The sequence below is a fragment of the Procambarus clarkii genome, chromosome 13, assembly GCF_040958095.1.
Source record: "Procambarus clarkii isolate CNS0578487 chromosome 13, FALCON_Pclarkii_2.0, whole genome shotgun sequence".
Classification (NCBI taxonomy): domain Eukaryota; kingdom Metazoa; phylum Arthropoda; class Malacostraca; order Decapoda; family Cambaridae; genus Procambarus; species Procambarus clarkii.
In genome coordinates, this window is record NC_091162.1 from 16,171,296 (window position 1) to 16,198,795 (window position 27,500).

At 44.8% G+C, this 27,500-nt stretch overlaps 1 protein-coding gene across 1 annotated transcript in view; it reads left to right on the forward strand.

Moving 5' to 3' along the window:
- The window catches only part of mus201 (rad2 superfamily protein mus201), a 480,107-nt gene that overhangs the window by 86,893 nt on the left and 365,714 nt on the right, over positions 1-27,500 (forward strand). The gene's annotated exons all lie outside the window — the stretch shown is intronic.

Here is a 27,500-nt window from a genome sequence, read left to right on the forward strand (position 1 = left end):
GGGGGTTTGAGAATGAAAGTAAGTAAGTTCGGAAACTTTTTTTTTTTAATTTCGTATTTTGGAGGCATGACTGGACGGTGCGAACTATTTCCAATAAATGCTTTCTCTCGCTGGAACTTTGGGCTGGTATTTGGGTTTGAAGGATTGGGTCAGCAAACGCTGGTGTTCCTGGGGGTGTGGCTCTTGCGCCACACCCCCAAGAGCCACACTCCAAGAGCCACACCCCAAGAGCCACACCCCAAGAGCCACACCCTTGTCACGGGCGCACGCGGCGCGCGCATGACATACACATCTGTTTGTCCTGGACATCTGTCCGAGGTTGGAGGCCAGACGCCAACGGCTAGCCTCGACAAACTTTTCAGGTTGACTGGTGGATTTAGTGAGCTGTGATAGCGGATCTGTTTTGGCCCCCTTACATGAATTCAGGTATTGATGTGCAAAAAAAAAATGTTCTAATGATAGATTTGAATTCTGGGGCTTCCCGCCCAACCACTTGGGCTGGACGGCAGAGCAACGGTCTTGCTTCATGCAGGTCGGCGTTCAATCCCTGACCGGCCAAGTGGTTGGGCACCATACCTTCCTTCTGCCGTCTTATCCCAAATCCTTATCCTGAGTCTTTTCCCAGTGTTATATTGTCGTAATGGCTTGGTGTTTTCCCATGATAATTCCCTCCCCTCTGGGGGCCTCCCAAAACTTAAATGGTCCAATGGTTTGGGCTGATCTGGGCCACGTCCGTTGTTATTTTAGATTTTGCTACGCAGAACGAAGTGTCCATGTAGCACGGGCTATGGTGAGCCCGTTACTCCCACAAACTAAAATGATATTCGCTTAGTTTTTCTGAAATGCTCGACGGTTCTCAACAGGATTTACTTATGCTGTTCGTCTCTGATTGACTAGTTGAAATGCTTTACCAGGGCAATGCTCCTTTCGGCAGTGTCATTCATCACTTTAAGGGAGCTGCTTAGCACATCGCTGCAGTATTCCTGTGCACCGCAGACCTCCACACACAGCCCTGAGGATGTGTGTGTACAGCGGGTGACAAAGTCGCTCAGCTCTTTCTCTCGACTGACTAAGCATTTTCCCTCTCACTCTAATCGTTTAAATTCTTTCTTCCATTCCGACTTCTCCAAATTCTAGGATCTCTTTCTTCTCTGTCAGTGTAATACGTCCATTTTGGAGGGCCAGTCTAATTTGTGGCAGATAACAAAGGTGGGTCTCAGACGCCTTCTTGAGGTTATCTTGAGATGATTTCGGGGCTTTAGTGTCCCCGCGGCCCGGTCCTCGACCAGGCCTCCACCCCCAGGAAGCAGCCCGTGACAGCTGACTAACACCCAGGTACCTATTTTACTGCTAGGTAACAGGGGCATAGGGTGAAAGAAACTCTGCCCATTGTTTCTCGCCGGCGCCTGGGATCGAACCCAGGACCACAGGATCACAAGTCCCGCGTGCTGTCCGCTCGGCCGACCGGCTCCCCAACACACAACGCCGACCGCCTTGACAACACTCTTGACATCTCTCTTGGTGTAACTGTTCACCAGTTGCAATGTTTCTTGCAATGTATCTGTTATCATTTTATTAATTCTGCTAGAATTTACCTACTTAAAATTATCTGTTAAATTAAGGACCTGCCCGAAACGCTGCGCGTACTAGTGGCTTTACAAGATTGTAAATACTATGCTATGTATCCTCACAAACCCAATGTACCTTTTTGTTTATAAATAAATAAATCAATAAATAAATAAGTTGAATAATGTCCAAGTCGTCGTTTGGTTATCGACGACTCACAATTGCCTCGTGCCAAAAGTGGACATATACGAGGCTGGCAAAATATGCCACTTTTTGTCATTCCCTGCTATCCTCGATCGGTCAACTCCTGTTGTTCATTGAATTGAATGATCTTAAGTGCCTATCTTGAGGTTATCTTGAGATGATTTCGGGGCTTTAGTGTCCCCGCGGCCCGGTCCTCGACCAGACCTCCACCCCCAGGAAGCAGCCCGTGACAGCTGACTAACACCCAGGTACCTATTTACTGCTAGGTAACAGGGGCATAGTCTATGTGACTTTTGCCATCCACCTCGCTTGAAAGAGGTCTCCTGGAGCCCTGATTTTTTAATTCACCTTCAGACAACCTCCAAAACAGGAGAGGTTGATGTAATAACTCTTTTTAAGCCTCGTTGATGACCGACATCTTTCAAGAGTTTTTTGAAGGTTGTCAATCATTTTCACACGTTGGTCTTCTGAAAAAAAAACCCTCTTGGACGTCCTCGTCCATCATAGTCGAATATGACTTCTTATCGTCTAAAACCAAAGTGTTTTTTTGACCTTGGTGATAAAAGTGTGCAGCTCCCAATACGGTGTAAAATTAGTTTAAAAATTTGTCATACTTAGTTCACTTGGAACAAAAGTGCCACACAAAGTGACACGAAAATAAAGGAGAAACACCTTACTCTAAATACAAGTAAAATTCAAGCGTGAAACTAAACAAATTAACAAAGCTAGTCATCATTTTGACAGTGACACAATAATGAGAAAACTCGCGTGAATTTATTAGTCCTGAAATTCACGTTGAATAGAAGCAGAGAGACAGAACAGTGGGACTCCAACATAGCCTAATGAACCTCATGTTTAATTCACGCCGGAAAATTAAATTGATTATTGGAGGGAAGTGCTGTTACCCCTCAGTCACTCCTCTCGGACATGTAGGTCATCACAGTGTTACCGCGAGTCTCGTGTCACGTTAGGTCCTCACAGCATGTCACAGGTTCGATGGAGGAGTCTTGGGGGACCTGCTGGATCGTGTCAGCTTTGGCGGGTTATCTCCTATCTCGTCTTTTGATAAATCAGCAGCAATTTCCCATCCAAGTGTCAGCAAAGGGGTAGGGGAAGAGAGAGAGAGAGAGAGAGAGAGAGAGAGAGAGAGAGAGAGAGAGAGAGAGAGAGAGAGAGAGAGAGTGAGAGAGAGAGAGAGAGAGAGAGAGAGAGAGAGAGAGAGAGAGAGAGAGAGAGAGAGAGAGAGAGAGAGAGAGAGAGAGAGAGAGAGAGAGAGAGAGAGAGAGATGGGGAGGGGGTAGAGAGGGGGAGGGGGTAGAGAGAGGGGGAGGGGGGGGGAGTGGGTAGAGAGGGGGAAGGGGGGTAGAGAGAGGGGGGAGGGGGGAGAGAGGTAGGTATTTATCGTCTGGATAAGGATATCATACAGACGACTTTCTTGCAATCAGATCAACCAAGAGAATTCCACATTCGTGTATGAAGGCGTGACGCAGGTAGGCGTGACGTAATTGGGCGTGACGCAGGTGGGCGTGACGCAGGGGGGCGTGACGCAGGTGGGCGTGACGCAGGTGGGCGGAACGCAGGTGGGGGTGACGCAGGTGGGCAGCTGGGACGTGACGCACAGTGCTGGTGGTACACCACCCGTGTAGTTGTCGTGGAAACACACAGGTCAGAGCTCCGCTTCTCAACCACAGAAAACATTTCTTTATCTCAGTGGTGCAGTGGTACCAGTGCTGTTGATGGGGAGAGACACCTGGCGGCCCGGGGTTCGAATCCTCTTGAGAGATCATAACCGTCAGTGGAGCAACACAAAATGTGATTTAAAATTGGTGCCCCTCCTCCCCCCCCCCCAACTGCATCCTCAAATCAATGACCCATATATGCAACATTATCGTCTCAGTTCATACTGGATAAATATAGGCTTTGCCGAGGTTGCAAATCGATAGGGATGTGGCCAGTGTGGCACAAGCCCACGGGTGCTTGAAGGGGGTCGAACTGTAGCTCCCTAGCCCCGGTCTTTCCCATCCGTCATTTAAAAAAAAAACAGCGAGTTGTTTCAGATGTTCATCGTCGCGTTTTCTTTAGAAGTTGCATTTTTTTTTATTAGTCTTGGCAGTTTATTTTTTACTTTAATGTGAAAGTTTTTTTTCCTGGTTCTCCGGCGTATTTGTCTCTCCAGCTTTCATACACAGGTTATCTTGAGATGATTTCGGGGCTTTTAGTGTCCCGCGGCCCGGTCCTCGACCAGGCCTCCACCCTCAGGAAGCAGCCCGTGACAGCTGACTAACACCCCAGGTACCTATTTTACTGCTAGGTAACAGGGGGCATAGGGTGAAAGAAACTCTGCCCATTGTTTCTCGTCGGCGCCTGGGATCGAACCCAGGACCACAGGATCACAAGTACAGTGTACTGTCCGCTAGGCCGACCGGGTTCTTTGATTCTCCCGTTTCTTGGTTTTCGATATTTCCTCTTTCTCCGCTCTCTGTTCTTCTCATTATCTTGCACACTTTATCATTTTCCCCCTTTTATTGCCTTTTCATCACTGTCATAAGGTTGTGTTTCATGGTAGTGGAGTCTCCTGAGCTCCGGGGACGGGCATTCTCCTGGTTTTGTTGTTCTAATTTGTGGTTTAAAGAGGCCTTCAGAAACCGTGTGGGGGGCCTAGGTTGCGAGGTGTAATGTAGTTGGAGGAAATGGTTGGTGGTAGAGTAGTTAGTGTAGAGGAGAGCGAGGTGCACCCACAGGAACTCTGTGTGACCCAGTTGTCTGGGTCGCATACAGGGTAGAGTAAATAGGTACCTAGCAGTAAACAGGTACCTGGGAGTTAGACAGCTGTTACGGAGCTGCTTCCTGGGTGGGTGTGTGTGTGTGTGGAAAAAATACATTAGGTAGTATTAGGTAACATTAGGCATTGTATGTACTAGCTCTATCTATAAAGCCAACAAACTTTGTAAAATCTCTTTATGTATGTACCTTTACCTAAATAAAAATTATTATTATTAGGTAGTATTTAGCTAGCACTGTGGCCTGTGGCACAGTGCCGGCGTACTGTGCCACCCGATGATTTCATTGTCAGTAAAACACTAAGAAACAGGAGATCTCTCAAAAACCTGAAAAAAATGTTAAGTCTATATTGAGAGAGAGGCTCAACATCACCCACTAACCAGCAACCCATCACCAACCACCACCATCTCCAACAACCACCACCATCTCCAACAACCACCACCATCTCCAACAACCACCACCATCTCCAACAACCACCATCGTTATCAACCAACACCCCTCTACACAATTCACACATAGGTAACGAAGCCTGTGCTGTTTGTTGGTTTAAAGACACAAATTACCGATCTCTGTGGAACTGAATCTGCTTGCGTGTGCGCACTTGCTAATTAGATAGTGCGCCACTTTGCGCCCGAACGTGTCCTATTCAAGCAAGACTTTAGGAACACATTGTACTGCAACGCGCTGTTATTGGCGTTTCGGTAGACTGTTGTGTGATGCCATCGGCACACGCGTTGTGCCTGTATAATGAGTGTATTCTGAGGTGTACACAGATATTTATAAGGGTTCGTATCCCTCAGTGCTTCGTTTGGATTCTAGTGGATAGAAGGCTCCCAGGATAGGCATCACACACAGAGATCACACTAACGTGATGCATCAAATGAACAAATGAATTTTAACCCTGTCGTAGCTCAGTCGATTAAGGCAGTGTCTGGGATGCTCCTGGACGCAGGTTCGAATCCTCGTCACGGCCCTTGTGGATTTGTTCTCCTAGGATAGGCTTCCGTAGCCTCTTCTATTGCCCAAGGTCTCGTGTTCTTGAGTGCTATTATTTGTCCTTGTTATCAAGTATTCTTTTCCGTGTGATTTACTTGTATATGTGAAATATTGTTTCGGTTTAGATTTTTTTCGTTTCCAAAGTTGATCATAATAATCATATTGAAACTTGGGGGAGACTGAAGGTCTGTTGAGGACACCACTGAGGAAAACGTGCTGTAGAACGGACACAAGTAGATAAGATAGATGGGTAGTCATACAGGAAGATTAACATGCACATAAACACACAGAGAGGGGGGTCTGGTAGCTGAGCGGACAGCGAGCAGGACTCGTAATGCTGTGGCCCGGGTTCGATTCCCCGACCAGGCAGAAACAAATGAGCAAAGTGTCTTTCACTCCTGATGCCCCTGTTACTTAGCAGTAAATAGGTACCTGGGAGTTAGACAGCTGTTACGGAGCTGCTTCCTCTGTGTGTGTGTGTGTGTGTGTGTGTGTGTGTGTGTGTGTGTGTGTGTGTGTGTGTGTGTGTGTGTGTGTGTGTGTGTGTGTGTAAAAAAAAAACATTAGTTAGTCGTTAGTCACAGTTGATTGATTGACAGTTAAGAGGGCGGGCCAAAAGAGCAGAGCTCAACCCCCGCAAGAACAAGTAGGTGATTACAGACGCATACAAATCATATGAAATCAAGACGAAGACACAAACACACATAAACACACAAACACACACAAACACACACACACACACACACACACACACACACACACACACACACACACACACACACACACAGACCAACAAATCACAACATTCTCCCGTCAATCATCGCTAATTTTCAAGGCAAGCCAATTCAATCCGAGTTATACGCTAGTTAGAACCAGACAGTATTTTGGACCAATATGAAATATCACCGCACAATTTTTACACAACTTTAAATTGCGTTATGGTTTTCCTTTCCCTCCAAAAAAATGTAGTTAGTTCTCGCGTTAGTTTGATGAAGGATTTACATAATCCTTTAAAATCTCGGGGCTTGAGTAATATCGCCCTAGAAAATGCTCCATATCTTTTAATATTTTATTGAGCTTCAGGTTACCGATTAATCTTTTTAATAAAATTTGATCCTAACGTTATTATAAATTATTTCCTATTTTGGGTGCACATAAGAGGTAAGGTAATTATGAGGAGAAAGCGTTAAGGCATTACTATATCATTATTTTCCGACTTTGAAGGGATATGAGGACAAGGAGCTGGGGTATGAGGACAAGGAGCTGGGGGTATGAGGACAAGGAGCTGGGATACGTGGACAAGGAGCTGGGATACGAGGACAAGGAGCTGAGGTATGAGGACAAGGAGCTGGGGTATGAGGACAAGTGGGGTATGAGGACAAGGAGTTGGGGAATAAGGATAAGGAGCTGGGATATGAGGACAAGGAGCTGGGGTATGAGGACAAAGGAGCTGGGATACGAGGACAAGGAGCTGGGGTACGAGGACTAGGAGCTGGGATACGAGGACAAGGAGCTGAGATACGAGGACAAGGAGCTGGGGTACGAGGACTAGGAGCTGGGATACGAGGACAAGGAGCTGAGATACGAGGACAAGGAGCTGGGATACGAGGACAAGGAGCTGGGATACGAGGACAAGGAGCTGAGATACGAGGACAAGGAGCTGGGATACGAGGACAAGGAGCTGGGATACGAGGACAAGGAGCTGAGATACGAGGACAAGGAGCTGGGATACGAGGACAAGGAGCTGGGATACGAGGACAAGGAGCTGGGATACGAGGACAAGGAGCTGGGATACGAGGACAAGGAACTGGGATACGTGGACAAGGAGCTGGGATACGAGGACAAGGAGCTGAGATATGAGGAAGGACGGTGCAACCACTGGGAGGAGAGTGTGTGTGTGTGACTATCAGGGCTCGAACGCCGACCACGCATAAAGAGAGGACGTCGCTGTACCGACCTAAGCTGCCGAACACAAGTACCCCTTGAAACACACATTGGCTTTATAAGCTTCCCGTTTTCGACCCCTGTTAAGCTTACCGACCTACCTTTAGACCATGTAACAGGATGCGCCCCACAACAGCCTATTAGATCCCGGATACCTTTTTTTTTTTTTTACTCCTGCCATGTGAACAGGTGCATCAGGTGTAAGGAAAAAACACCAAACATCTCAGCCAGCCAGGAAATCGAACCCTGTTTCAGTATTATTTTAGCATACTTCCCACCGGTAAAGCTCCTTCGCCTTGCGGCCGCCACAATCATAACAGTTTATCGCGTATTTTTCAGATCCAGAGCCTTGAAATAGTGGAGAGGACGGCAGGGAAATTCCTTGCACTAGGCTGAGCATTGTTATTGATAAGCCTTTATGGCAGCAACATTATGCAACAGCTATTATGCAGCTGCAGGATAATCAAGATTACCTAGTGCGCCTGCGCACGAGGCGGCCATGTGGGCTTGGACGCAGATATGGCGGCCTGATCCAACATGGCCGCCTTATCAAACATTGTCAATCTCGACACTCTCCGTTGTGTAATCGTCGACACACGTCGTTCCTGCACCATTATCCACCTCAGCGACGTTCTCAACGACGAGGACGAGGTCAACGTCAGACTCAATACGGCGCTTATCTGCCGAATTAGCGGGAAAACATGTGCGGTGAGCAGTGGGGAATCTCGCCGCTGGCCGGCACCCCGGGCCCTGATCCACAGGACAGTCAATTAACAGGAACACAGCGCTGACAGATCCCACCGTGATATATCGTGTAGCCATAAGCAAAAAAAAAAAAAGGATTTGTATGAACAATCGGCAACAATTTGTTTGCGGAAGATAGAGAGGGATTTGAACGAATGAGAGAAAACTAAAATGAAAAGGTGCGATACCAGTCGAGAGAGAACTGCTTTGAAAGTCAGTCTCTATTCGGTGGACAGAAGTAATAAATCGCTCGTCACCAGACAAATATTAAGGAATAATTTCCTATCTCCTGTCAATGTGTTTCATGTAACCGCGGAAAGGCGGTTACAGGAAACCGGAAAGATGGCGGCCCGCGGAAAGGCGGCCGCCATCTTTGTTTGTCTCGCGAGACTTGCATGGTGACCAGATGCAGCGATTTTCTTTATTGGGAATAATTCCCTCTTGCTTAGTCTTCTTTAATGCCCACGTCCCTCCTGTATACCATTTCTGGGACTTTATTCCTGTGGGGCCACTGCTGGTGTGAGGTCTTGTGTACTCATCTAGGTGTGCTTGCGGGGGTTGAGCGCTGGCTCTTTGGTCCCGCCTCTCAATCAACTGATGTACAGGTTGTGTGTGGCCACTGCTGGTGTGAGGTCTTGTGTACTCATCTAGGTGTGCTTGCGGGGGTTGAGCGCTGGCTCTTTGGTCCCGCCTCTCAATCAACTGATGTACAGGTTGTGTGTGGTCACTGGTGGTGGTAGTGGTGTGGTGAGGAAGTTAGTTGTGGCGTCAGGAAATAGAAGCATTGTGTTGACTGTTGCTCCTGGTGATTAATCCCGCCTTGATTGCTGCCGCCACATTCTGCCACACTGACAGTGTTGTATTTATTAGTGTTCTGCTCCGACCATGACGCGAAATGTATATTTGATCTATATTTATTCGTGTATCTTTGATATTTGTATTTCGGCAGATGGTCGAAATATTCTGTATGTATGGCCATCTGTGTGTATTAGTTTCTGAACTATATTTAGAAATTACAAAAAATTAATCAGAAATTAGTTTCTGTCCGAAAAATGTGGTCTTTAACGATATCAATTTAGGGGGTAGAAATAGCCTAAGCTACTCTATGTCTTTGAGATGTATTTCTTTCTTGTCTTAAGAAACATACTTGAACTTGATATCAATTTAATCTGTGTTTGCAGGGGTTGAGCCCAGACTCCTTAGTCCTGCCTCTCAACTGTTAGTCAACTGGTGTACAGGTGCCTGAACCTGTTGGGCTTTATCATATATACATTTGAAACTGTATACAGAGTCTGCCTCCAACCACATCACTGCCTAGTGGATTCCATTTGTGTTCCTAACAACATCAACTTTCTTATGCCTGTCTGGCTCATTTGGGCATTCAGTCTCCACAACTGTCACCTTGTTAAGAGTACCACCCCACGCTAAATTGCCTGACTTATAAATGCCCTGATAATTTCGTACGTCGTAATCATGTCTCTTCAAACTTTTTCATCTTCCAGTGACGGCAGGATTAGTTCCTTGTAGCCTTTTCTCGTAACTCGTATGTCTGGTGACATCCCTGGAAACACAAACCGAAACTGTCTCTATTTTCCGCTTGCTACAACTTGTAATAAAGTTGTTACATCTTAGCTTAACGTGTTTATGACGTATTAGAACGTTGTTACAACTTGCTATATTGGTTGTTATAACTGGTTAGGAGGTGTTAAAACTTGTTCGAACGTTGTACCAACGTCGTAGTTTCAGTGTGTGTTTGGCGGGATACTTCTGAACTTTCTCCCCAAGATCGTCTTGTGTTTGACTGTATAAGGACTCCCGCATACTCTAGGATTCTACGGGCTCACCTTAGCCCGTGCTACATAGACACTTCGTTCTGAGTAGCTAAATCTGAAACAACAACAACAACTCGAGGATTACGGGAGACATCTCCCGTCACGTAAGGTGAAGTCGCACCTCCACAGATCTCCAGTATCATCTATTGATACTGGTAATGGCTCAAAATGGCCACCACTTACGGGCTATTCGTGCCCGTGCCACCTTCTGGGGTGGCTTAATCTTCATCAATCAATCAATCTCTAGGATTGGTGAGACTGTTTGTGGTATATATGATCTGGCTCAGATGTCTAAATATAGTTCTTACGTGAAAGTCTTTGGAACAGGATGGTGGGATCGAACCAAGACCCGCAGGCGCGCGCTATAAACACACCATGTAGTCAACCCAACACTCACACACACACACTCACACACACACACTCACACTCACACACTCACACACACACTCACACACACACACTCACACACTCACACACTCACTCACACACTCACACACACTCACACACTCACACACTCACACACATGCTGCTGATGACCATTCGTGGGCTTGAAGAAACAGGTTTGGTGTGTGATTCTTGAAGGATATTATTTCCCAATTGGGAAAATTTCCCATTTCCCATTTGGTTCCTGGTGTCCAGTCTGGTGTTCCCTACACCGCGCTTCACTTACTGCCTTGTTATAACGTCCACAAGGTAATTATCAGGAGAAAGCGTCAACCCATTATGACTATATAGCACTTGGAAGGGATCAAAATAAGGACTTGGGATGGGACGGAGGGTTGGTGAGGGATGGGGGGTGGGGGGGTGGGGGTAAATGGCTGCCGAACCACTTGGACGGTCGGGGATTGAACGCCGACCTGCATGATGCGAGACCGTCGCTCTACCGTCCGGCCCAAGTGGTAGTGGAATCAAACATTCGACTCATTTGAGTCATAGGAGAATTGAACTCGGGCCTCTAAAGTTAGACCGTTGTCCCAATACCTACCAGATCACTGGTAGAAAGATCACGTTAAGAAAGGATCACAGGAGTACCTAACTGGTACCCAACTGAGACCAGATTAATTGACGAAGAAAGATTAAGCCACCCAAGAGGTGGCACGAGCATGAATAGCCCGTAAAACTGAGACTAGCCAGAATTATCCTTATATCAAGATGACGGAGAAATACCATCACGTGACCGAGTGTTTGGGAGGGACAGGGAGACAGCGGGACTCCTCAGGCGGTAATATCTGACGCCTGCAGTGGGTGTGGCGGACATTGTCTCTCTCTCTCTCTCTCTCTCTCTCTCTCTCTCTCTCTCTCTCTCTCTCTCTCTCTCTCTCTCTCTCTCTCTCTCTCTCTCTCTCTCTCTCTCTCTCTCTCTCTCTCTCTCTCTCTCTCTCTCTCTCTCTCTCTCTCTCTCTCTCTCTCTCTCTCTCTGGATATTCCCTACTTCCCCTCCTGTTCCTCCCTGCTTCTGACACACCAGTAATCAATATGACCCTCCACCAACGAGGTCAGATCACCACTGCTCTCCTAATTGGTCAAGACAATGCTGGGGCGCCCTACAGGGAACAAGCCCAGGGGACAAGGGGCGGCCCCCAGGATCACTCATGCTGTATATGCGACCTGCCCTTGCATCTCATGCCTCGCATTTGGAAAGAAATCGACCAAACAGTTGAAAATGCGACTTATTAGTACAAGTTAAAGCACCATAATACCGACGTTTTCTATGCATCGGTCGCATTGTACCAGTACTCAGTACACTGCATTGTACTGGGATTGTAAACAATCCTAGTACAATACACACCCCCAGGAAGCAGCCCGTAACAGCTGTTTAACTCCCAGGTACCTAGTTACTGCTAGGTAACAGGTGATCAGGGTGGAAAGAAACTCTGTCGATTTGTTTCTGCCGGCGCCGGGAATCGAACCCGGGCCACAGGATTACGAGTCCCGCGCGCTGTCCACTCAGGTACCAGACCCCAGGGTCTGTGTGGCAAAATAATAAAGAATATTGTCCTCAATACACCCTTCAAATACTGAGAAAATATCAACATTTTACAGGTAATAATTTTGAGTTTTTTACATTTACAGAACCGGGCTTGTAAACGTTCTTAATATCTGTAATTACCTAAAAAAAAAAACGTTAATTGAATATAAACTTTAACTAAGCAAGCAAACGTTTTTAATTTTTTTTAATCCATTTGAACTAAATATTTTGATGAATACATCACCATCAAAAATGGTACTGAAGATCTATCTTGAGAGGTTATCTTGAGATGATTTCGGGGCTTTTAGTGTCCCCGCGGCCCGGTCCTCGACCAGGCCTCCACCCCCAGGAAGCAGCCCGTGACAGCTGACTAACACCCAGGTACCTAATTTACTGCTAGGTAACAGGGGCATAGGGTGAAAGAAACTCTGCCCATTGTTTCTCGCCGGCGCCTGGGATCGAACCCAGGACCACAGGATCACAAGTCCAGCGTGCTGTCCGCTCGGCCGACCGGCTCCCTCTTCTACCGACCTAGAAAAGTCTTCAAAAAGTGTAAATTACCAAAATCCGTGGCTTTATGGATTGAGTAAAAATCTTGGGACTAGCCTCGTGCGTGGACGTTGGAAATGCATCATAGTGAATCTGTAAATGTTGAAATCAGAATTGAATAATTGGGTCAGTAGTGGTTTGACACTTGTGTCATATCGAGGCTGAGTGGCTTCAGGCGGGTGTTTGGGAATCACCGGAACGCCGGTTCAAGTCGCTTCCATTGCCCCAAAATGATTTTCTCGCTAATATATCATGTTGTGATTTATTTGTAATATATAATAAAGACTTCAAAATAACAGCAATTGTTAGTGCTGTTATTTTCAGTTAAGTTATAACTGTTATTTTGAGAAAGTTATAACTGTTATTTTGAGTAAGTTATAACTGTTATTTTGAGTAAGTTATAACTGTTATTTTGAGTAAGTTATAACTGTTATTTTGACTAAGTTATAACTGTTATTTTGACTAAGTTATAACTGTTATTTTGAGTAAGTTATAACTGTTATTTTGAGTAAGTTATAACTGTTATTTTGAGTAAGTTATAACTGCTATTTTGACTAAGTTATAACTGTTATTTTGAGAAAGTTATAACTGTTATTTTGAGTGAAGGTTATAATTGTTATTTTGTCATTTAGTTAACATTTTACGTAAATGCCTTCTTCCCTCTAGAGAGAAAGGGAAAAACGCTAGATAACTTAAGTCTTCAAATTTTATGTCAATGTTTCATCAAGAACGTGACATCTTGAGGAAGGTGCAGACGACACAAGGAACACGAGGATGGTCAAATCACACACAGTGTAGTTATTTAAGATTTAGCTACTCAGAACGTGTAGCACGGGCTATGGTGATCCCGTGTCACACACAATGATTGATTGGTAAAGATTAAGCCACCTAAAAAGTGGCACGGGCATGAATAGCCCGTAAAAGAAAACTAAACACGTATATATATAGGTTTGGATCCGCCTCTCACCCTTCACTCTTGGTGCTGGCGTATGAGGTCTTCAATCCTGCCGCGGATCAACTATCAGAACAGGTGGAGGGGATCGAATCTGATCGATATCATAACGGAGTGATTACGGGGCTATTCATGCCCATGCCACCTCTTGGGTGGCTTAATCTTCATCAATCATTCAATCATGACAGGTTCTTGCAATGTCTTTCCTCGAATCTCGAGCTCCTATATCAAACTATATAACCAGTATCTTCGTCTCTCTTTCCTATAAAGCCGAAACTTCAAAATTTCGTCAATATTTGTATCGTAGTTCACAAGTGTCTTTAAGCGCGTGTAAGCGCACTAACGCAGAGCGTTGCGTTATCGTAACCTGTGTCTCAGGTTACGATAACCCGAGTCACCCTGGTTTGTGTCTCGGAGAGGCTGCAGGATCCAATAAGTTTAAACAATAAGTTTAACTTCTGGTTTCAACTCTTTTTAACCATGTCGTAGCTCAGTCGATTAAGGCAGCGTCTGGGGATGCTCCCGGACGCAGGTTCGAATCCTCGTCACGGCCCTTGTGGATTTGTTCGTAACCCCGTGGGTGTGTATGTCTTCCTTACCAATTGGACTCATATCACTGTTGTGGCTGGCAAGGGCTTTATTATCTGTGCAACACTGCCCAGAAATGTCTTCATATTCTTTTTGTTATTTTTGTTTTTAAAGTTGGTGTTTTAAAGAAGTGCAAGACCCCTTTAAACTTAAGGTCTCGTAAGCACGTGGCTCCTAATGTTGATGAGGCGGGGGGGAGGGGGGAGGAGGGGTAAGGGGTAGGGGGGGGCGGGAAGGGGGAGAGGTAGGAAGACGAGATTAAATCCCTGAAAATTACTGAATGGGAGTTCTGAGAGAAATTTATTTAAAAAATATTCTTGCATTAAAAGCAAAAAAAAAATAAATCATTGAAACTTTAAAAATTCTTTCATGAATTAGGAAGGGTTGTGTATTTACTATTTGTTTGTACCTTAAGGATCGACCTCTCTCACACACACACACACACACACACACACACACACACACACACACACACACACACACACACACACACACACACACACACACACACACACACACACACACAGATATTAGAAAGAACTTTTTCAGTGTCAGAGTAGTTAACAAATGGAATGCATTAGGCAGTGATGTGGTGGAGGCTGACTCCATACACAGTTTCAAATGTAGATATGACAGAGCCCAGTAGGCTCAGGAACCTGTACACCTGTTGATTGACAGTTGAGAGGCGAGACCAAAGAGCCAGAGCTCAACCCCCGCAAGCACAACTAGGTGAGTACACATTTCAGGGGTTACAGGGGACACTTATGACATTGATAAACAATTGTCCATCTGACTGACAGATGAGGGTGGTAATCAGAGACAATGTATCTGACTGGAGGAGTGTTACAAGCGGAGTACCACAGGGTTCAGTTCTTGCACCAGTAATGTTCATTGTCTACATAAACCATCTTCCAGAAGGAACACAGAATTATATGAACATGTTTGCGGATGATGCTAAGATACTGGGGAAGATAGGAGACGCAGATGATTGTAATGACCTTCAAATTAATTTAGATAAAATAAGTGCTTGGAGTGAGAAGTGGCAAATGGAATTCAATGTGAATAAATGCCATGTTATGGAATGTGAATTCGGAGAAAATAGACCACACTCAACTTACAAATTATGTGGAATAGAATTACAGAACTCTAATAAAGAATGAAACCAAGGAGTGGTTTTGGATAGCAATAAGTGATAAGTTTTTGGATAGTAATAAGTGATAAGAGGTAAGCTGTTGACCAGACCACACACTAGAAATTAAAATAATTTCTAATAATTGAAAATAATATTTCTAATTGAAATAATAGTGTGTGGTCTGGTCAACATACTTCAGCCACGTTATTGTGACTCATCGCCTGCAAGAGGTAAGGTGTCGCCAGAGGAACACATAAAGAACATTGTGAGAGGAGCGTGATGCGTTGCTTTCCAACTTCAGACTTGCTTATAATTATATGGATGGTGAAATACTAAAGAAACTGTTCATGACTTTTGTGAGACCAAAACTGGAATATGCAGCAGTTGTATGGTGCCCAAATCTCAAGAAGCACATCAATAAACTGGGAAAGGTGCAACATGCTACTAAATGGCTTCCGGAACAGAAAAGCAAGAGTTACGAGGAGTGACTAGAGGCGTTAAACATGTCAAAACTAGAAGATAGAAAAGAGGTGATATGATCACCACTTACAAAATACTAACAGGAATATATCAAACTGACAAAGGAAATTCCTGACACCATCAGCTATACGAACAAGAGGACACAGATTCAAGCTAAGAAAATAAAGGTGCCTAAAAATATTAGAACAATTTATTTTGCAAATAGAGTGGTAGACGGTTGGAACAAGCTAAGTGAGAAGGTGGTGGAGGCCAAGACCGTCAGTAGTTTCAAAGCGTTATATGACAAAGAGTGCTGGGAAGACGAGACACCACGAGCGTAGCTCTCATCCTCTAACTACACTTAGGTAATTACACAAAATCCCCAGGATACAGCCCGTAGCACTTGTTTAACTCCAAGGTACCTATTTACTGCTTGGTGAACGGGTGCATGAGGTGAATGTAACTGTCCATTTGTTTGTTTAGGCCGCGAATCGAACCCGGGCCCTTAGGACTATGACCCTTGGGCACTGTCCACTCGGCTGCGAGGCCCTGTGAGTGAGTGAGTGAGTGAGTGAGTGAGTGAGTGAGTGAGTGAGTGAGTGAGTGAGTGAGTGAGTGGGTGAGTGAGTGAGTGAGCGAGCGAGCGAGCGCGCTCGTGTGTAGTCAGTGTTTGTCTCTGTCAGTCCTCACCTGTAGTTGCAACCCGCCCTTACACTAGGTTGGTTAAAGCAGCGGCCGTCACCCCTGCCGCATTCATTAATTTTAAAATACTGTGTATTAAAAATTGGTTTGTTCTCTTATATAAATTAATATTCTTAGACAAAAAATGTATAGTAAGGCGTAAGTTAAGTTAGGTGTTTAGGTTCTGTTGGCGATTATTTGTATCTGTAGCTCGTGGGTGAAAAATTTATAGAATTGTCAACCCGTCCTCGACCAACCCGTCCTCGACCAACCCGTCCTCGACCAACCCGTCCTCGACCAACTCGTCCTCGACCAACCCGTCCTCGACCAACCCGTCCTCGACTCTAGTCCATTACATCCAGTGGTCGACCCCACAGACGCATTCATAAATTTGAACATGCTGTTCATTCAAAACGGGAATTTTCTCAAGTATAAATTAATGTTATAATATATTAGCATATTGTGCATATATAGGCATAGGTTAGGTTAGGTCAGGTGTTTAGGTTCTGTCGGCGATTATTTGTATTTGTAGTACGTGGGTGAAGCATTTACAGCGTTGTGGTTCGAACAAAATTCGTCAGTGAAGCACTTGTTCCGGAAGTGTTCGAACGTCATCAGTTGTGAGTCGTGTGTAAACCGTTTTTCATTCATAAACAGCGGCGGGTTTGGCGGGTGGATGGAATCACTTTTGGGTCTTTGTTTGGAGTACGGGCTGTTACATTGAATGTTGTGTATCTAATTGACTTCGACAACTTGCTCAACTAGTCCGTTGCACTTATTTGCAACCCTTAGACTGAGAAAGTTGTTTCTGACATGTGACTTCATGTGTTTTTTCAGTTTCCAATTATGTCCTGTCGTTCTACTGTTCCTTAATTTGAACATTGCTTCTGTATCTATTTTGTCAATCCCCCTTAATATCTTGTATGTCGTTATCATGTCTGCCCTATTCCTTCTTTTCTCCGGTGGAGTGAGGTCCAGTTCCTTCAGTCTCTCTGTGTGTAATTACCTAAGTGTAGTTACAGGATGAGAGCTACGCTCGTGGTGTCCCGTCTTCCCAGTACTCTTTGCCGTATAACGCTTTGAAATGTGTGTGTGGATAATTACAGAGCTACGATTGTGATGTCTCGTCTTGCAAATAATCTTTGTCAGCTAAGACTTTGAAGCAGCTGTCAGCTAAGACTTTGAAGCAGCTGTCAGCTAAGACTTTGAAGCAGCTGTCAGCTAAGACTTTGAAGCAGCTGTCAGCTAAGACTTTGAAGCAGCTGTCAGCTAAGACTTTGAAGCAGCTGTCAGCTAAGACTTTGAAGCAGCTGTCAGCTAAGACTTTGAAGCAGCTGTCAGCTAAGACTTTGAAGCAGCTGTCAGCTAAGACTTTGAAGCAGCTGTCAGCTAAGACTTTGAAGCAGCTGATGGTCTTGGCATCCACTGACTGCTGACATAAATCATTGTAATCTTCCACAACTGTTTTCAGAAGATAAGTTTCGTAGGTTTTCCGCCACGTTTGTTTCCTTAGCTTGAATTTATGGCCTCATGCTCTTGAAGTTACAGCTTAAACAACAAAAAATTCCTCCTTATCAATTGTGTCGATTCCTTTAACTAGTTTGAACTTAGTAAATAAAATATCTACTTGTCTTCTATCTTCTAATCTTGGCATTATTTAAGGCCTCCAGCCTCATAACTCTCATTTTTAATGAACAAATCCACAAGGGCCGTGATGAGGGCTCGAACTTACGCCCTGGATGATCCCAGACGCTGCCTTAGTCTCTCATTTTTGTTGTAGTTCTGGAAGCCATTTAGTAGCGTGTTCGGCGACGATGTACTTGTTAAGATGAAGACTAACACCACACAACTGCTGCATATTCTAATTTCGGTCTCACGAATGTTGTGAAAAGCTTCTTTTTTTTTTAGTATTTCTCCGTTAATATATTTAAACGCGATTCGGAAATTTGGAAGCGTTGCGTGGGTTGCTGTCGCTACGGGCCGCTCCAAGCAACAACCTGGTGGACCAAGCTCTCACAAGTCAAGCCTGGCCTCGGGCCGGGCTTGGGGAGTAGAAGGACTCCCAGAACCCCATCAACCAGGTATCAGGTACCTTTGATGTGATGCTATCGTGATAGTTTATTCTCCAAAGCCACCCTTAGATGGCTTTATGTATTGCTTGTAAAGCCACGACAAATATCTTAACTTCAACCAGGTTTTCAATGGTATTCAGAAATACAAAACCACTGTATAATCCGCCATGAACTTAGTAAAATGATACGTTCTGCCTTCTTTACTGTAACTGAATTTGCAGTAGATATTTGTAGCACTTTAACTATTTAGAGAATTTAATAGACAAATTTTTCTTTGAAACAATTACAATGGAAATTTGGATATTTTAAGTAGACATATTAAGGATTGAATGTTTTACACGTGATTATATTCAGGATATGGGTCATTTCGGGCAGCCGTGTATTGAAATTGAAATTGAAATTGAAATAAGTTTATTGAGGTAAAATACACACAAAGGGATGAGGTAGTGTATTGGTGAACGGAAGACTTGAAGCAAGACTGAGTTAATACACACACACAGCAGACTTACGAGGCTGTGTGATATATGTTAGGAAGATTAGTAGCTAATACGTTACTCTCAGTAAGTCCAATTTGTCACCTTAAAGATTGTACGGACCGGGATTTGTGGCAGATTAAGGATTTACAGCAGATTATGGCAAGTCTCAAGGCTCGAACCCAGACATTTGCTTGTGGAGAAGCCAGTTGCAGGAAGATGCAGGAGCCCAGGTATTAGTCATTACCTTCAGGCTACCTTGAGGTGATTTCGGGGCTTAGCGACCCCACGGCCCGGTCGTCGACCAGGCCTCCTCGTTGCTGGACTGGTCAACCAGGTTGCTGCTCGCAGCCTGACGTATGAGTCACAGCCTGGTTGATCAGGTATCCTTTGGAGGTGATGGCAACCATGGGAAAATCAAGATTGAGTCGAGGAATTTGGGAAATGTGTAGTTAGTTTAGAACGAATGAGAAATATATCTCATTTGCCGTAGCGATTTGCGTGTTCAGTTGAGGCCTCCCTTTTGAATTTAGCATTTGTGGATTTAGCATTTAGCATTTAGTAAGCTTCATTATAGCTTAGACGGGGTTCTCAAGGCGTTAGTATTATGGACCCTAGATACTGTTTGTTATATTGAGATATAATGATTACCTGATGATGCTGTGACAAGGGGGAGATGATAGCATGGTGAGGCTGTGACTAGGGGAAGATGATAGCATGGTGAGGCTGTGACTAGGGGGAGATGATAGCTGATGATGCTGTGACAAGGGGGAGATGATAGCATGATGAGGCTGTGACAAGGAGAAGATGATAGCATGGTGAGGCTGTGACAAGGGGGAGATGATAGCATGATGAGGCTGTGACAAGGGGGAGATGATAGCATGATGAGGCTGTGACAAGGGGAGATAATAGCATGATGAGGCTGTGACAAGGGGAAGATGATAGCATGGTGACGCTATGACAAGGGGGAGATGATAGCATGGTGAGGCTGTGTGACAAGGGGGAGATGATAGCATGATGATGCTGTGACAAGGGGAAGATGATAGCATGGTGAGGCTGTGACAAGGGGAAGATGATAGCATGGTGAGGCTGTGACAAGGAGAGATGATAGCATGGTGAGGCTGTGACAAGGGGGAGATGATAGCTGATGATGCTGTGACAAGGAGAGATGATAGCATGATGAGGCTGTGTGACAAGGAGAGATGATAGCATGATGAGGCTGTGTGACAAGGAGAGATGATAGCATGATGAGGCTGTGTGACAAGGGGGAGATGATAGCATGATGAGGCTGTGACAAGGGGAAGATGATAGCATGATGAGGCTGTGACAAGGGGGAGATGATAGCTGATGATGCTGTAACAAGGGAGAGATGACAGCACGGTGAGGCTGTAACAAGGTGGAGAGGACATGATGTTGCGTATCTAGGATCACCATTGTTCAACGTTCCATCTGATCCAACGTTCCAGTAACGGCCGTGGAGATGAACGGAACGGGGCGGTGGTGTTACTGGTCTGAATGGCTGTAGAGACAGTAACCGCTGCTAACAAGTCGACCCGCTACCAGAGCTACAGGTGTTGCCTTTCTCTCTCTCTCTCTCTCTCTCTCTCTCTCTCTCTCTCTCTCTCTCTCTCTCTCTCTCTCTCTCTCTCTCTCTCTCTCTCTCTCTCTCTCTCTCTCTCTCTCTCTCTCTCTCTCTCTCCCTCTCTCTCTCTTTCTCTCTCACCACTGTCGTCGCCGGCAACAGCCACGTCCGTCTCAAGCTCTCACATCGAAATAAGAATGTTATCGATTTCCTTTCTGGTATAGGGAAGTCTGGTCGAATGGGCTCGTTTAGCGACACACACACACTTTGAAGTCGACTTGTGGGCTTACCTTACCTTGCCTCGAAGGGTGGTGGGTACACCATTGTCCACGATGCTGTAGTTAGCATTAACATGTATATTACATGACCGGTATATATATATATATATATATATATATATATATATATATATATATATATATATATATATAATAAACACATACACATAGCAGGTTATTGCCTCTAATACGTACCAATATCACTTTGGGATTAGTTTTCTTTATTCCCTTCGTGGTTTGCCAGACTTAATGGGCATATATGACCGGTTTGTCTATAAGTGGGTTCTTTTTTAAGCTGTAGAAATAATTCACATACACTTTCTCTTGGACATCGAGAGTAATTTTCCTGGTGAAAGTTTCTTCAGCTGTCCAGCTGGCGTGTTTGTTCATGCTGGAGAACATTTGTTCTTCATGAACTTCAGACGTGATCATAGGCCGTGTTAATACTCCACTACATAAAAGTTCTAAGGTAGATATGTATAGATATTATATATATATAACATAGAAATATTCAGTTGTAAATATCTTTGTATAATCAATTTGAGAGATGCTCGATAAACACCAATATCTATAAAAATTCCTTTAACTTTCTTAAAATAATCACTTCAGAGTCCCATTCATCACCGTGGCGTCGATAATGATGATATATGTGTGTCTCCAGTTGTGAGTGACTCACAGGATCCGTATAATAATTACGAAGCAGGTAGATCTATCTACCTACATTCTCTCTCTCTCTCACTCTCTCTCTCTCTCGTACCGTCTACTCTAAATCCCCGGTTTCCGTTCGGGAGATGACGAGGAGCAGGAGAGAGAGGGGAGGCTGAGGGGTGTGTGAGGGAGAGAGGACACCGGCCCTCCTGTGCAGAGCTGAGCGAGACAGTGAGGGGTGAGGTTGTGCAGGTGGGGGCGGGAACCAGCTTCCGCGCCTGCCCCGTCTGTCCTCTCTCCTGTCTCACTGTTGGGGCGCGCGCGCGCGCCACGCACGCAGGCACGCATATATATACACACACATATACAGACACACACACACACACATATACACATACACACACACACACACATATGGGTACATAAATACGCAGGTACACACACGCAGGCACATGCATGTGGGTACACATACGCAGACACACACATGCAGGTACACATACATACACACATACGCAGGTACACACACACACAAACGGGGTCTCGTGGCTGAGTGGACAGCGCTCGGGGGTCGTAGTCCTAAGGGGAACGGGTTCGGCTCCCGGCCGAGGCAGAGACAAATGGGCAGTTTCTTTAACACTGATGAAACTTTGTAGTAAACAGGTACCTGGGAATTAAATAGCTGCTACAGGCGGCTTCCTGGTGATGCGTGTTAGAGAGAAATATATGTACTAGTGGACTTAATAAAGTAAAAATAAATGCCTTAGAAAGGCGGGGTCCAAGAGCTAATAACTCGATTCTGCAGGTACAAATAGTAAATACACACACAGCCGAGTGGACAGCGCTCCGAGGTCGTAGTTCTAAGGGCCCGGGTTAGATTCCCGGCCGAGGCAGAAACAAATGGGTAGAATTTATTTCACCCTGATGCGTGACCTATTAGGTTAATAGGTCAGGCATCAGTCTCTTTCCTCTAGCTCCCAGGTAGAGATAGAGGAAAGAGACAGAGACTTGGAAGTGGACGTAATTTCTCCACTAATACCACTAGCATAAACACATTAATTTCGGCTTGTGAACCGGTTTTTATGAATACAAACAGGAACTACTTTAAGACTACTTAACAGCCTATGTTTCACTAATACCATAATATGATGCTACAACTTGGCAATCGTACATTGGAAATGCAAAGAAAGTAGAAATTGTTTGATAATTAGCAAAAAGACGAGTCCCCGGAACACAGAGAGAGAGAGAAGATTAAGCCACCCAAAAGGTGGCACGGGCATGAATAGCCCATAAGTGGAGGCCCTTTTGAGCCATTTCCAGTATCAATAGATGATACTGGAGATCTGTGGAGGTGCGACTGCACCCTGCGTGACGGGAGATGTCTCCCGTGCCCGGAACACATATCCAAAGCTAAGAGGCCAGGGAAGCGAACACATCCCAGCAACCGTTGTGGATAGTAGATAACCCCGTAGAGGATAGTAGATGATAACAAAGTACAAGATCCTGAGGGCAATGAACAAGGTAGACAGGGACAGCCTCTTTAAATTGAGAGAAACCAGGTCAAGAAATGATCGGTAAAAATCTGAAAGACAAATGTTTCACTTCATGCAGATCGGCTTTCGATCCCCAACTATCCCAGTGGTTGGGCACCATATGACACCAAGAAAGTCGCCATGTATTGAACCCTATGTGAATAGACAGTGTTCCAGTGGTGTGATTGCAGTGATAAGTCTTCACTAGAGCCACCAACGTCATGTCAGCAGTGATAGCCTCAGAGACCCACTAGAGCCACCAACGTCATGTCAGCAGTGATAGCCTCAGAGACCCACTAGAGCCACCGACGTCATGTCAGCAGTGATAGCCTCAGAGACCCACTAGAGCCACCAACGTCATGTCAGCAGTGATAGCCTCAGAGACCCACTAGAGCCACCAACGTCATGTCAGCAGTGATAGCCTCAGAGACCCACTAACGTCATGTCAGCAGTGATAGCCTCAGAGACCCACTAGAGCCACCAACGTCATGTCAGCAGTGATAGCCTCAGAGACCCACTAGAGCCACCAACGTCATGTCAGCAGTGATAGCCTCAGAGACCCCGAGTCCCACATTGTTATCGACAATGAAGTAAATAGTAGTAACTAAACGCCAGCAGTAGTTAATGAGAGCAGTAACGACAGGCCGTGACAACGAGGTAGCCACGGCCGTTACTGCAATCCTGCCGCTGACATTGAGCCGGAGCAACAAGGACACAAGCGGCACTCGATTGATAAGTGATTAAGGCTGCACTTGATACTCCCTCCCTTTTCCTCTATAGTTGTTCTGAGACACAAATTTGATAATTGTGTATTTATTTGATTGAGTAGTGACATATTTATGCATACATTATTTTCATTTGTGATATCTTTGCAAATGTAATTGAAAAAAGTTCTTGCAGAGTAAGAAGCAAGCCTCTTTAAGTTTTAGTATTTGAGTGCAGTTTCGCTTTGTTTCTGTGGCACTCCAAGAGTGCGCTTGTTAAGTAGAGTAGTAATTTTAAGTACAAAGAACCAATTCAGTTAAATTTAAAATTTGTGGCAGAGGATATAAACCTAACCTATATTGCTTTTCTCATTAAATTCCAGTCTTTTTTACGAATGCTGTGTTGGTGTCACTATAAAAGTACGGAGTGACGTTGTTACACTATGCACTCTCTGATGTACTTGAGGTCGAGGCTGGAACATAAGTTGTGAGGCACTGGGCCAGTTCAGAGGATTGTGTTGAACTTGACAGGAGGCTGTGTGTTGCCCACACCCCTACCTCCCCCAAAATATAGCTTGGAATATGTCACGTATATACTTATTTATAAGCGAAATAGTGACTATAGGCAATAAGTCATATATGTGCTGTCTTGTGTGAGAGCAGGTTCCACACCCAGTGGGCACTGGGTGTGTGTGCAACTTAATCACCCCAAGCTGAAGAGTTGTAGGCGACCTGGTGCAGGGAAGGGTCCCGCGGAATTAACGCAAGGTAACCGCAAAGTAATCACAGCATATGTACTTTCTGTACCACCCTCGCCTTGCCTTCATAAACCCTCCCCTAGCCCCTGCCTTCGTCCCTCCCTCCCCTAGCCCTCCCTCCCGTCCATCTCATACACACACGTCCAAATCTTTAAATAGACGCGGGATTTTGGCGGTTCTCGTAAGGGCGGCCCGCGTCTCTGCTTTTAACAGTTCCTTCCTGGAGTGTTTGTGTGTACTTGTCTGGGTAAACTCGCCTAGATATTCTTGCAAGATCCAACCTTAACTCCTAAGCTCCACTTTCTTAAGTATAGATTCAATTTTGTTATTTTCGTGTGTACTCGACTAGTTGTGTTTGCGGGGGTTGAGCTCCGGCTCTTTGGTCCCGCCTCTCAACTGTCAATCAACTGGTGTACAGGTTTCCTGAGCCTACTGGGCTCTATCATATCTACACTTGAAGCTGTGTATGGAGTCAGCCTCCACCACATCACTTCTAGTGCATTCCATTTGTCTACTACTCTGACACAGAAAAAAATTATAATGTCTTTATGGCACATTTGGGCATTCAATATCCACCTGTGTCCTCTAGTGCGTGTGCCCCTTGTGTTAAATAGTCTGTCTTTATCTACCCTATCAATTCCTTTGAGATTCTTGTATGTGGTGATCATGTCCCCCTCTAACTCTTCTGTTTCCCAGTGACGTGAGGTTTAATTCCCGTAGTCTCTCCTCATAGCTCATACCCCTCGGCTCGGGTACTAGTCTGATGGCAAACCACACATACTCACACACACACACACGTGTGTGTGTGTGTGTGTGTGTGTGTGGATTTGCTCTATTCAAATACTTGAAAAACAATGTCTTCATTACTTGATAATTCTTCAGTCATAATAAACAAAATTATTGAGCATCGCAAATACACAGTTAAATATATTCACTGTACCAGTTGATTGACACATAAGAGGCGGGACCAAAGAGCCAAAGCTCAACCCCCGCAAGCTCCTGTACTAGGTGATTACAGGTGCATTCTTATTCCTTTTTTCCGGATGGTTCCTAACCATCTACTTGGTTCAAATCGTCTCCCAAGTGAAGGTGTTCAACCCCAGAAATTTGGGTTTGAGTTCTTGTCACTCGCTTGTCGACCAGGACGGTCTATGGAGACCCCCACCTGCCCTCTGCTTCAGGTGCCGCTACCAAAACTTGTGACATTCGCCTCCCCAAACTACCTTGTCGAAGCACCACTTTCCTCGAGAGGAAAAACACACATTCCACACCGCCTGCCAGTAGCGGGGTGGTGTTTTTAGCTTCAGTTTTTAGCATAAACAAGCCATATGCTCTTGGCTTCTAGTTCTTGAATGTGCCAAGCTGCTTTACAATTCCTTTTATGTATATAAATTACATCGTTAAAAATCGTAAACTCACAAGTTGTTGGCTATAGAAGGAGTATACCTCCTCCAGTCTACATGTGGTAGTGCTCTCTCGTATTATAACACATTCCTCTCAAATATTTGAATATGACTAAACTCCCTTCAGTTTATCAGCAGAGTCATTCTTGCATGTTCTTTTACAAGGAACACGTCCGTCCACTCAATTACTGCGAGTACCCTCATTTATGGACCAGGAAAAGGTCCGGCTTTTGCAGCATATATTATATAGTCCCGTTGCAATGTTTATAGCCTAGTGATATATGCTCGCTCCGTACGTGGCCCCGATGCTGCGTTCTTGCAGCATTTTCCTTTTCGCCCGAAACTCTATGCGTGTTAGAGGCTTTACAAGAATGTAAATTCAATTTAATTTCAAAGTTCTCTGTTAACCCCCAATGTACCTTCTTGTATATAAATAAATAAATAAATAAATAAATAAATAAATAAATAAATAAATAAATAAATAAATCACTCCTTCTGAAGATGTATTAATATACGAAAGTACTTAAGGAAATTCCTGTTTCAATTTTCCTCCGTGGTCTGACACTGTCACATTTTTAATCACGTGTTTATTTTCCTGATATACACACACACAAATAAATGAATAAATAAATAAATAAATAAATTTAGTGATTGTTAATGACGTCATCATTTCTAGATTTTTTTTCACTGTTTGAATATTCAGGTTCTTAGTTTTACCCCCCCCCACCCCCCCCAATTGTCTTGTGTTAGTTAGTCTCGTTCGCATGATGTGAGGCCTTATTGGAGCAGGGGATGATCGGTAACTACCACCAGGGGCTAATGGAGTAGTAATTCCACGCTGCCTGGTAAATGACTCGCATGCAATTGGATAATATTAAACATGTTAAAAATTGAACAGCTGTTCCGTTTCATTTTTCATGCATATGCAAAGGTATACGGATATTAGCGCGTACAGGTATAGCTATACCAAGTGCCGTTACAGCAATGGTACAGGTACAGCTACTGGAACAAGAGCAACACTGTGCAACAGCTACCAGAACATGAGCAACACTGTGCAACAGCTACTGGAACAAGAGCAACACTGTGCAACAGCTACCAGAACATGAGCAACACTGTGCAACAGGTAGACCTTGACGTAGGAGTAATGCGAGTGTTTACAGTCTCTCCCGGAGTGGGCGTCGTAAACTAGGACCAGCATCACGCTAGTGAAGTCTGTGTCAAGGTTTGCTCTCTAAACCAACAACAAATCACTTTTAAATTCGTTTAACATTCGGCAAGGGGTTCGTACCCCCCTTGCGTGTGTGTGTGTCCTCGTTAAACGTTGACGTTGGTCCCTCGGGGGCGCTTAAGGAGGAGAGTTTGAGAGTTGGATTCAGGTTGGGCTGTTCACTTGGACTTAATCTGACTAATAATATAACAAGCGTCGTTGAACCTGAACTTAAGGCTGGTTTGTTGCTCTGATTCTCTCGTAACATTGAGATATTTGTTATCTTACTGGTTCACAGGCATTTTAAAGGGTACAGTGATTCGCTACGAGGCTACAGTGGTTCGCTACGAGGCTACAGTGGTTCGCTACGAGGCTACAGTGGTTCGCTACGAGGCTACAGTGGTTCGCTACGAGGCTACAGTGGTTCGCTACGAGGCTACAGTGGTTCG